Here is a 12787-nt window from a genome sequence, read left to right on the forward strand (position 1 = left end):
TGAAAAGGTTGAATAGATAAAGCAGTGGGGGTTAAATATGTGGAATAAATATTTTTGTGAGTTATAAAGTACCTAATTATGTTATTTCAGCTTGGTATTATTTGAGAAATATGATTTTTAGCTAATTGTTATAAGACTACAAAAATCATCAAATTGACGAGTAAAATCATATATCTAATATTGGGTAGGTACATAAGTACACAGTTTACTCTATAGAAAATATTAAGTTAGAAGGGTCTGCTATGAACTTTTAAAGCTCGTAAAAATGTCATAAGAAGAATAGTAATATGATGTCATGACTTCTTTATGTTGTTGCATAGAATTCATGGCATTTCGTTTGTTCATATAACTACGCAGTTTCCCTACTTTGCGCGAGTTATGAAATGAAAATATGTTTTTATTATTTTTTCCTCATATGATGGTACTGTAAAATGAACTGCATAGTTCCTTCGTACGTTTCTAAATAGTGATGAACTTAGTAGTTCACTGCAAATAAAATGCAACAACGTTTACTTTATACTGCATGGTCAGAATATAGCTAAGTAATCAATTCCCTAACTTACCACCGTTAACAACACAATCAAAACAAAACAAACACAACTTCCAATATCTAATCACAACGCCCAATTTCACTTCACCATTCGAGCTTAATTTACAATATCGATAGTTCCCAAGTTAGGGCTGCACTTACACCGACTGCACGCCTAATGGCTGAGCACACAAAGTAATAGGCTATCCAATTGATTTATGATTTCAATGCATGCAGCGAACTCGCTGATTCAAACGATCAGTTTTGATTAGTTCGCGTTATGAATCGATTTTGGGGTATGATGTATCGATAATTAAGAGTTGTCTGTTGGGGTGTTGATTTTAGTGTGGTTCGTTTTGATTATGGTTTAGGTATTAGTGTTGGTCTGATGTTATATCTGGTTATTCGTAATTTGAAGGCGTTTAGATTGACCCTAATGTAGTTGGGAAATGGCTAGACAAAATGTTGATTTTGAAGATACATAATATTATGTACTTGAATAATTTAAATGTAATTTGTACAAATTATGAGATGATAAACCTGAGTACTACTTATTTTAATTCGACGTTCTTTACAATTTTTCTCAGAATTTACTAAGGTAATTGGTAAAGATACTTCTAAAGACCTTATTTGAAAAAAAAATAGTCAGTAAAATTATAATCTTGGCTACAAAATCTCAACTGTCGCACTAATTTATATGAGTACTAATAACGACAAATGCATCCATTGAATTTTAAAATAAACGTCTAAATATAATATTCATTCGTTTGGCGCCTTAAGCCTATATTTCAAGTCCTGTGCAGTGAGATCTAAGCGATTTGAAATTTTCTATTCGATTTAACATTCAGACTGTAAGACAGTGCTGAGAAATGGTCAGTATTAATTCACGGCTATCTATGATCTTGGAAACGGCTCAAAATTAAGCCGTATTTTTTATCTGACATTATGTTTTATCTTTTATGCGGACTGAATTTAGGTTTCCTCTTAAAGATTATAAAATATCTTTTAAAATATTTTATCTGTTGAATATTTTTGAATTAAAAAAAGTAAATTATATAAAATTATGTCAAGGTTTTGTCTAATTCCACATTCAAATTACCAGAACGCAAAGTTTAAAAATAGAACACCATTTAATCCAGCCAGCCAGTATTCAAATGAAAAAAGTTTACATGAGCGCTAACAAACTGTACCTAATATTAAAAAGTTCTGCAAACAAAACACGAACGATTGTTAAAATCTAGTTTGTATCAAAATAGCAGTCACGCGCGAATGACGCCAATTTACAGAGTTACACGATCGACATGAACATCAAATGGTTATACGTGCTGTTTTATTTTTGTAAGGTTATACATACATCCAATCAGTTTGTACTAGTTCCTACCTGGGCAATGTAAGGTTAAGTAGAAGCGACTTTTTAAGGCTTATAATACCTGATTTCGCCCATTAGATGTTATTTGACTTCTTTGAATCACAGTTACATTAAAAAGAAAATAAATCATTCTTGAAAACTGCCTCTGTATTACAAGCTGTGTGGCTCTACAAAGTTCTCTAATTTTGTTTCTTTTTTCAGTATTTCATTGAAAGAAAACTTTTTTTCAACCGAACAACCGAAGACATTGAAAATTAAATGCTACAAAAGAAATCAATTTAATTGCATCTGTACAATGGTAGACTATTACTATAATGTTTCTTTGTTACGTATCATTGGTAAACAGAAATCCTAAAATCTTCAAAATTGAATTCTTTTTGGAACGAGAATCCAAAACATCTATTTAAAGTAATGAAAAAGATAATGACCGTAATTGGTACTGTTGATTATAGGACCGTCATAGATATTTTAAGTTCAGTATCAGTAAATTGAATTATCTAGAAATACTTTTTTCACAGCTTGAAACTGGAATTTAAGACAACGATTATCTACTCGTCTATTGCTCTGCTTTAAGACGTTCTTATGAAGTAAAATTATGACACGACTCATTTAAAAAAGCAGTGCCTATATACCTACAGATATATAGATACTATTTATATTTAATTTAGCACGGTAATCCGCTTATAAAAGAGCGGGTCGCGCGCATTGGTTTGTGCTAATGGCTGAGTATGCAGAGCGAGTGCAGTCATTGATTTACGATTGAAACGCGTGCATCGTTGCGTTTACTGAAACGTTGATAACTGCAGTTACGGGGATTTTGTTGTCTCAAGGGTATTCAAAAATTAAAATATATTTACAGAAATTATATAATATAGGATATTATAAATAGTTACTATAGTTATGACATATAGGGGGAAGTCCCCCAGTGGCGGACACCTAAGGTTATTTATAAATAAAACAAAAAATAGTTTAAGAAATGTTTATTAAATTATGATTTATATAAGATGACAAAGTTAGAAATCAAATTAAATTATCAAAAATGCAACCTCTGCTCTAAAATAATTAATACTATCAATCAAACCTTGATAACAAAAAACGTAATTTTAAAAAGTGGCACCTAGTACCGGACGGCTATTTGCGCCATACCCCTAGCACTGGAAATTTCAAAATAACCAGCATATTTAGCCATTTTCACACTCTAGAATGTCTTCACATACTTCACGTATCCACCCACGACAGGATGAGCACTGGATCCAGTCTTCTAAGCAAATTACGAAAATTGTCTCGCTTTTTTTGGCATAACCTCATCAATAGCAGGTTGTAAGCTCTGTGGCGCCCAGGATCCGTTCTTTTTCTTGTCTTCCATTTTAATTATCTTCTTTCTTCTATAATCTAAAACAAATTAAGTAATTAGAATGAATGACGTAAATTCTCACAAGAAATATTCATATGTTTACTGTCCGGTGCTAAGGGACGACTTAGTGTCCGGCGCTAAGGGACAGACATTTTCGTTCATTAGGTGGTACCTACCAAAATTGTTCAAAAGATCTTATAATATTCTACCATTTTACGGATAACAATCAAATATTACTTTTATCTTTGAATACCACTCAAATGTAAATGCATAAATATACTAGAATTACTTACATTGATATTTAGCTGTCGCAGTGATTTCGCACCTAAACCAGCTAACGGTTGCTCCTGCCGTGGTCGTGTGCGTCACAGGTGAGGGGTGGCGCATGATCCTGTACCTGTGTGCCCCCCGCGCCCTTTTCACTTGTATTTTGAATCGAACAGATTTATACACGCTTAAATAGTACGAGTGTCCGGCGCTAGGTGCCGCCCGGCGTTACGGGACTTCCCCCTAGTGTCTATGTCGTATTGTATCTTTGCATGTAGATTACACTTAAAATTCTATGGAATAATAAACAGTTGTTTCAAAGATTTATGGAGTGTCAGATCATTTATCAGCGATTAACACTTAGGTCTGACTCATATGAAAAAAACCTATTTACATTACAACACAATACGTAACACACACACAATATAACTTCATAGCATTTAAAAAAGATGAGCTCATTACAATCCTAAACATCAGTTAGAATGATCGCATTTGAAAAAAGAATCCTACACAAAGCTATAGCTGTATTGTCAAAACGTTCTCGAGTTTCATTTGTTTCGTAACAATAATTTCAAATACTCTGTGCTTACAACATGAAAAGCCGTGGAAAACTACCCCGAAATAATTGTAGGTACATTTCGTCTAGTTTTTCCCAGGGTTTTAATCTCGCAAAATTTCAAGGCTCTTTTGAGGCAACGTCGCTCAAGTTCTTTGTATGTAATTTAATCAGCGTATTCATGTTGAAAGGGTATGTGACACAAATGAGGTAACTTTTCTTTGTTACCTGACCTTCACGTTCAATGCTGAGAGATCCTGTGTTTGTTCGCCGAAGGTTTTATCGTGTCGTGTAGGAAAATGTTTTCATTAGAGTGATTTAGGTTCGGAGTAATGTACCTAGTTTTTTGTTGCCACGGTCTCGGTATTGTGAGTTGAGAACATGAGCCTTTTAAGCGTACCTACCTAAGATTTATTTTAAGCTAAAATTTAAGTTTTTTTGTGGTTATTCTCTTAGTCTGTTTTTGATATAATCTACTCTTAATTTTTAAAGTTATACTAACCTACTCAATGACTACAAATGATAACTGCTAGTGAGACACGTAAAATAGTCGAGAGCGTCTTACCATTTTAAAACACCTGCGTAGACTAGTATTATCATTATCCATCCTTTATGGAAAAGTTATCTTTAGCTGCTGATCTTTCCAATTAGAACATAAACAGTCGGTACATACTTTGTTTCTTTTAAGAAGTAAACCCAATAAATATTCGGAAGCTTTCATCATTAATTCAACTCTAATGAATTGAAACTTTGCACAATCTTTTACTGGCATACCAGATGCTATCCATACAATGGCCACACATTTTATAAACACAAAATGAAGTAGAAAATCCAATTAGTAGTTCTCACTCGGTTTTCAATAGCGTGCTCGCGATGCAATACTGTATCGAGACACCGACAGAAGCTTTACAACGCACGTTAAATCTCAACTGGCGATAAAACTGTTATAAATCGATTCCGCCAGGTTAAAGAATTAAATGGATCGTAAAAATTAATAGGTGGGTGTCGTGCAGCGAATCGCCTGGGCGCAAGAGGAACAGCACTTTCCCACTTTATGAATTACTTGGGGACTTTATGACGCCTTTGTCAGACGAGGCGTTTTTTCGGCGTCACGTGTTGTCGACGGATGCGAAATTGGATTTTTTAGATAGAGAATGGGAGAAATATTGCGGGGCCGGATGGAAAGTATTAACTCGTTTTGTTTGTTTCAAGTTTTTGTTGCAATTACTGTGACGATAGTTCTATCTGAGTTTTGATAAAGTCGTTTTTTTCAGTCAGGTCGCTGCAACATGGTTGCGTGGGGCACATATTTTACCATCTCGATAGTTTCAAACTAAAGTTAAATTTTATTTTAGAAATAATTGCCAGCAGTAAAAAATATTGATATAAATAAATACACTGCTACAGGAAAGGTTCCCTAGCAAATACAACACGTAGGTAATTTTCATCACACTTAGCTAATCACAACCCCGCAATCACACTTAAATGCTAGCACAGCAAAACATACTCTATCACAAAGTACCAAGGTTGTTCTTTGAATGTTTGAGCGTTATGTATTAGTGACGTGGCCCAGTGCACCAGGTTCACATAAATAAAAGGAAAACACATCACATTCGACCTTTGTAGTGTGCACTCAACCGACGTCCCGTGGAGTTGTGCACGCCCCGCGGAGCAACTACTGAAACGGCGAATGAAATGTTTTAATATGCACAACGCAGGAAATTTCAAATTGCTATTTACGGCTGAATTTATTTCTGCGAGTGAGCAGTTTGGTAGCAGTATTTTTATGGAGCAATTTAGGAGTTTTCAATTTAGGTGGAAATGTTTTCAGTTATGGAAATATGTAGTCGACATCCGCTTGTATGCAATGGCACATAAAGCTTTTAACACCATTCATTTGAAAGCCAGTATTTTAACAGTACATCTCTCCATATCGGGTATAAACATCGATCGTCGACCACACACACGTCACTGCTATCTGAGTGGAAATCTTCGCTCTATAACAAGAAAGTGACGCTTTATATCAGTCTGTATGTAACCTTAATACCGAAGATGGTGTCCACGAAGGAAGGCGTATACAGTGGCATGGTGAGATGCCGCCGGCAGTACTATAAACTAAGCGCGACATGAACGCGATTTGTGCGCAGCGAATGGCCAAGCGGTCACGATGTGCACCTACAGGCTTGTGCTATAGAGCAAGCGACGCGATATTGATATACTCTCTTCTTTTGTCATTATTAGATAGTCTGCGACGTAAGTCGTGTTTCATATTCTATCAGACTTTTAAAAGTAAGAGTTTGAAATTCTGCTTCAATTAATAGTAAACAACGAATTGAAAGAAGTTTCTCTTGAAAAATAACATACTATTCTACACATGTTAGTTAAAAATATGTAGTTATTTCAAACATTTTGCTATGGAATTCGCATCGCACTGCGGGCTGTTAAAACATTTTCACATAGCTCGGTCACTGCTTTTCGCTCGCTTAGCTTGTGTTGTAAGACTGACCTGCATGTTAGTCCCTACATGGTTTCTGATCCCCATACGGTATGCTCCGTTTGATAATGTTGCAACCTGAGGTGGCTATGAAACGGTATATTGGTAATAAACTTTATATACGATTTTGTGAATACTGAGCGGTTTAGCATCAAATAGTATGGTGGTTTTAGGATTTAACGTGGATTCGGCGAAAATACCGACAGTCTTGTCTACTTTTTGCACTTAAAGACTCAGATTTTGCAATGCAAAAAAAAATGTCAATGAATATCTTTTTGATATTATATTAAAGATGTGATTAAAGCAAGGATAAATATGTACGTATTGTAAAAGTAGGTAAATGTAAATGAAAAGTATTTTTAAACTCAGAACAACATATTATGATCATTTATACTTAAACGGAGCATAGATTACAGTTATATCATAATGCTGATACCTACACTTTACGTACATAAATGGCCGCTGAAACAAGGTGGAAACTCACAATAGCCGACACATTATACATAATTCCACTAATCAATTTCGCTATTTCCGTACACAAGCGCTATAATTATATACTATCATTGACGTTTTCTGTAACTGCGTAATCTATTTCAACCCTAATGTGTGTTTACGACTGTGTTGTAAGAATAGTATCTTTAAGGTACATTTCAGTGCTCTGCAGCGGATCGCCGCAGCAGCGCACATTTTCGTACTCTGGCAGTACCACATCAGCCAGTCATGTTTGGCCGCTTGTGGCATTTAAGCGCTGCGGTAGGGCAAATGACTCTGAAATGAACCTTAATTCAAACTGAAATTCTTGTAGCTGGTGACGAAACGTCGTATAACACAGAGCCAAGAAGAATTTTAAACTAAGTCTACATTATTGAGTACCCTGCATCGCCACTCTGACCAGTCTCATGAGACCGCACTTTGTTCTTCTCGCTTCGCCACCTTTGCACCTCAAAATCTTATCGATCGAATCCATTACATATTAATATGTATTTTGAAGCTAAGCGGACTTTAAAAATAAACAAAAAGTTGCTATATGTCAACCTGTATGAGTTTTTTGAACACTTTTTTTATGAAGAGATGAAAAAGTCGTGTAGTTAATTCATAAACCTTTATTTTCAGTGATATAAAAAAATGCACTACTACATAACATCACAAAGTTATTCGTTCTCAAAGTAATTAAATAATTTAATTCCACCAAGCCAACGATAAAGCGATAAAGCTCTTAAGCATTTGGCATGCTCATGAAGTTTGCAACAATTCCAATCTCATTTTGAGCTTAAAACTATGTTTCTTGGCTCATGCGGGTTAGAATTTGCAGTCGACAAACAGTATCTATCAAAGTGGGAATTCTACTGTGGGTACGATAAAACAGGAACTACTTAGCCTTAGGTATAGTTAGGTTACTAGTCAAAAGGACTTGTGATGTGATACATCCTGCAAAAGATCTTCTAGATTTCCATCCGTCTTTTAGAAGAAAATATTGACGATAAAGACCTCATTAAACCGCTTCTAAATTACTTTAATTATTCGATTAATGCAAATGCGCCAAATGTTGTGACACATGTAGGAATTTTAATTTCGAAAAATTACTCTCAACCCTCATACGAATTACGCTATTTGTTTCACAACAGAGACCGATCTCACTGATACTGTCACTTAAAAATTCTCCCAAAACCTTGATTTGGGTCGTAATCAGCATTCAACAGTGACAACTTGTGGTTTAATTCTTGATCCGAGCCCTCTAAATAATTCCTTCGTTTATGTTTAAAGACGGGATTACGGCGGTAAAAAAGTAGAATCAGCCAAGCGTCGTTGGATGAGCCGCGTTTGAATAATTTACACCTAAAGACATCGAGATTACCATTCATTTACAACTTGCACTCAATGCACAACTCTGTTCTTTATTTCAAGAGCATTAAGAGCTACGTTTCCTTAATTTGGGAGTTCGGTAGCTGCAGATTTAAGTTTGTATTTTTATATCTTGGAATCTCCGACTGTCACAGAGCGTCTTCTTTATTCGTATCCACATTTCGATGTCAGTTTTTGTTGCTTCTGTGTTATGCCGTTTCGATTTAAGAGCTTTTTAATACTTGCCTTATTAGCTTGGCCTGGTTTGAATTAAATGAAATGGAGCTTGCGTTTAACGTCTTGACTGCTGTAAATTATAATTTGACAATCCTGATTGAAGATTGGATTGTGGGTGAGGTAGGTATGTGAATTGGCTTTTAAGAACGGCGTGATAAGCTTAATTTTATTTTTAATTTTTGACATCCTTTTAACATGTTTCTTTACACTTTCTTAATTTAAATGCAAAAAGGAGCTCAGTTACTTCGAGGTAATGGAGTCAAGTAATAATAACTAAAGATGAAGATGAAACGTTATAATCACAGTCAGATTTAAATGTCACATATATATTTTATAAAAAAATTGTATAACAAACATATAAAGTCAAAATCCAAAAGGAAATTACTTTGAGCGACTGTAATCCTACTCGTGTAAATGATAGCTAGAAAAATAAAATCACAAACAACGGAGGCGATAAAAAAAGCCGTAAACAACATTTAAATTAGCTATTAACCTCTTCTCAAACAATAGGCTCAACCAATATTCTTAACGACATTCCAGAACAGTGACTATCAATAAAAAAAACTGACAACCAGTCCAGTTTACCACGTAATTACCGAAGCAAATGCAATGATGCGGGCGTAAAATTTCATTACTGTCAAACTTGACACCGCACGTCAATCTGACGTATGATTGATGACGTGTTGAAACCTGTTTAGTTCTAAATGCGTGTTTGTTAAACATAGGATTTTTTTCCTCGATTATATCTGAGTTGAGCTCATTATGTTTTGATTGGCTCAGTTTTTCTGCTTAGGACTTGTTTTGATAGATAATGTTCGTCTGTTGTTTATGCAACTTTTTTAGAAGTAGTGGTGTCTGCAATTATTTTGTTTTTGTTGTTTGATCTACTTAATCAGCAGTCTTGTTGTATTTGATTATAGGTTTTTTACGTCTTGCACTGAGCAGGATCTTGGTATGCAAAAACCTCACCATACCATGGACTTTGAATCGAAATTATTTATGTATAGTTATTTTTGTTTGCATCGATGTAGGCTTAATTTTTTACTGTTAATATACTCTATCCTATTAAAACTATACCTTAAAGCCAAGGTTTAAATCTATTCTTAAAATAACAGCACCTAACCTATCACCTGGGTCTAGAAAGGCTAGCATAATCCTAACCAAACACACTAGCCTAAACTACCGAAACAGGCTAATCTTCGTACTTCTTCTCCCATAAATAACGTTCTAAAATAGCTGACATTTCAAACTTGTATAATTTATTACGTACCCTTCTTATCCTCACCTATGACCTCAAATAGATCTTTAGAAGTAAAATCCCTTAAATTATCTTTGTACTGCTAAATTTGCATATAAATGGGCAGTTACTTGAGTCGGTTAGTCTCTCCTAATGGCTGTTTGTATAATATACCGCAGTTCATAGCGCTCGTAATCTGAATTAAACGAATGATAATAGGATACATAATTATATGAAGCAGTTTGTTTATATTAAAGATGATGATACTTTTAGCTACTTCTATTCGGTGATATTCGACGGGGAAAGCCAGGTATCAGCGAAAAACTCAATGACATTTTTTCAATTAGGAGCCGAAGAAGACAAAAAAGTGCGATTAATTATTAAACCAAAGAGGCAATACCTCTATGTGCATAAAACATATGGACAAACTAATTATAAACATTATAGAGGTAAATGCTAAGTACTGTGTAGAAAAGCTATGACATCGACAACGTTCAAAGAAAATCTGAATGCAAACTACAAAAATGTTTGCATACATCCTTTTTTGAAATAGTTTATGAGTTTCAAAGAAGTCTTGCACAAAAATTACCCGACAATTTTGCTCTCTGCTCTATACCCGAGTTCGTAAACTCAATCTGTTTGATGCATTTTAAGAGTTGCAATACGCTTACTCCAGAGAAAAAGAAAGCACAACTTTGTACGTTTTTCATTGCAGAAATACCATTTCTGAACTAAGTTCACGTAATTTGCATGCCTGCAAACTTGTGAAGTTTAAAAATTGACGAAATTCTGTCCCACCTTTCAGAGGGTTCCGTATGTTTTGACACTGAATTTTTTGACAGTGTGTGTTTTTAACTGTCACCGCATTTGCTGATTTTCAACAATAGGTATTGAACTTTTAGAAGTTATTGATTCTCGGTGACAAGAAACTGCCGAACTGAAAGTGAAATCTTTCTGTTACTCAAGTTATGGAGTGCGTTGTCTTCTTTCCAATATAATAGGGAACTATTTATAGGTACTGAGATATTATTTTTATCGTTACATACTGTGGCATAAACAACAGTTCATTCTAAATTGTGGAGCTGGTTTAAAATATTTTTATTCTGCTTTTTCATTGAAGGAACCCAAAAAACAATCTGCAGTCGCCGTCTCACATTTTCAGGCATCAAATGTGCAGCACACACATTCATCTTGCTTTTCTGCGAGATTTGAACCGTTACCCAAGTGTTTCAACAAGTCTCTTTCATAAATCACATATTTAGGGACTGTATGAAAAATTCTGTACATTGAAAACTGCGGTTTGATAGTGTGTCAAGCTGTATTTAGTTACTAAAAGACTCTGGGATATTAATTTTAGTGAAAGCCTGTTAGCCTTTGAAACATTAATTTAAATTTAAATGTATAGAGTAACGTCCAACGAAAACATCTTCTTCGTAAATTTTAGACACTTCCTCGTGATGATATTTCGTCACGCTTCCTATGCAAAAATTAAATAAACCCAAGACTGTCAAAACACTATGAAAATTATTGTCCCCAATAAAAACACGCATGATTAAATCCAGTCCTTTCACATTATGCCGTCATTTGCCATTATATTTGTTCGCTCGCTCGCGCACTGCAACAGTGACTAAAAATGCATGAATGCGCTGTTTTGCACGAAACCCCTCGGGACTGGAATATTTAAACAGTGAAGGTTCGTTTAGGACCATGATTTATTTGTTCCGGATCAAATCAACGTGTGGTTTCACGTTATGTGTTTAGACTGTGGACTATGTAATAAATGCTGGTTGGATTGTGTGTTTGCTTTTGTTAAGCTGTGTCTGTTTGCGTTTGTTTCGGTCTGTTGTAGAGTGGAAAGGAACATGACAGATAAAAATTGATATAGTAAACCGTCCATACCAAAACTGCTGGAATACATAGTTAAAGCTTAGCTGATTTAGTCTTATAATGACTAACTGACTAAATGATGAAGACACTACACATACGAGAAAAAATAATTTCTGGAACACTCTTAAACATGACATATTTCCTGACACACGTCCTTGAAGCATATGGCTTTCCAAAATGTGGACCATGTGAACCTACTGACCAATCAATCAATCCGTTTTCTGAAGGATACGTTACAGAAACGTTCTATAGCATGTTCTACTCCAACTGATCGGCGATCTATCAAATAATCCATTGAACACCAGTTATGAGATTTTCTCATACTCCAGCTCTAGTGATCGATATGCCTTCCTAAAAAGATACAAACTTGTCCCAAATTTTGATATGAAACATTGTTCCGTATTCCATCACCAATTGGGCAGCTAAAATGTCTCATTCGTAATTATTTCGAGAGAGCAAAAGAGTACTTATATGAATACTTAGATGAAAGATTTTTTTACATCATTTCAGCAAGTACATTATTTTTCGAATTTATATAAAGAGATAAAGGTGCAAACTTATAATAAAATTGATCTGTTTAATTAATTAATTAAAATAATACGAATAACCGATTCAACTGAAACTTGCTTTAAAATAAATGATGATTAGAGAAGACATTTGCATTGCTGACAAAAATTTAGATCTCGCTTTTATCTTAAATCTGTCAAAACTTCATTTTACGCGAACATAAGCAATATTTTTATTATCCGTCGTAAAAGTCTTAAATTGCTTCCAAAATTTTGCTTAGGTATTTCATATTTTAACGTAGCGTTTCGGTGAAAAGCGCAGTTTTAGCGCTGATGCCACGTCACGGCACGTCCATCAATAACGACTTGGCTCTCATATTGGACGGAAAATTCAATAAAATTTCGTCAGTCGATTCTTTAGTTTGTGACCAGAAGTCGGCTTCATTTGTTGCAGCCTGGACTTTGAATGGGCGTAGCACGTGCTCGTAATGGCATTATAAGTCAGCTTT

The 12787-nt window shown here is 34.9% G+C and overlaps 1 protein-coding gene and 1 long non-coding RNA gene across 2 annotated transcripts in view; one reads left to right on the top strand and one right to left on the bottom strand.

The window, feature by feature from the left end:
• The window catches only part of LOC110378459 (5'-3' exonuclease PLD3), a 570622-nt gene that overhangs the window by 195531 nt on the left and 362304 nt on the right, over nucleotides 1-12787 (top strand). The window lies entirely within an intron of this gene.
• LOC135117043 (uncharacterized) lies at nucleotides 2864-3759 on the bottom strand. Its single transcript, XR_010276609.1, has 2 exons — nucleotides 3546-3759; nucleotides 2864-3290 (listed from the first exon to the last, which is right to left on the bottom strand). It is a non-coding gene; the product is annotated as an uncharacterized LOC135117043 (long non-coding RNA).

Source organism: Helicoverpa armigera, chromosome 7 (genome assembly GCF_030705265.1).
Source record: "Helicoverpa armigera isolate CAAS_96S chromosome 7, ASM3070526v1, whole genome shotgun sequence".
Classification (NCBI taxonomy): Eukaryota; Metazoa; Arthropoda; class Insecta; order Lepidoptera; family Noctuidae; genus Helicoverpa; species Helicoverpa armigera.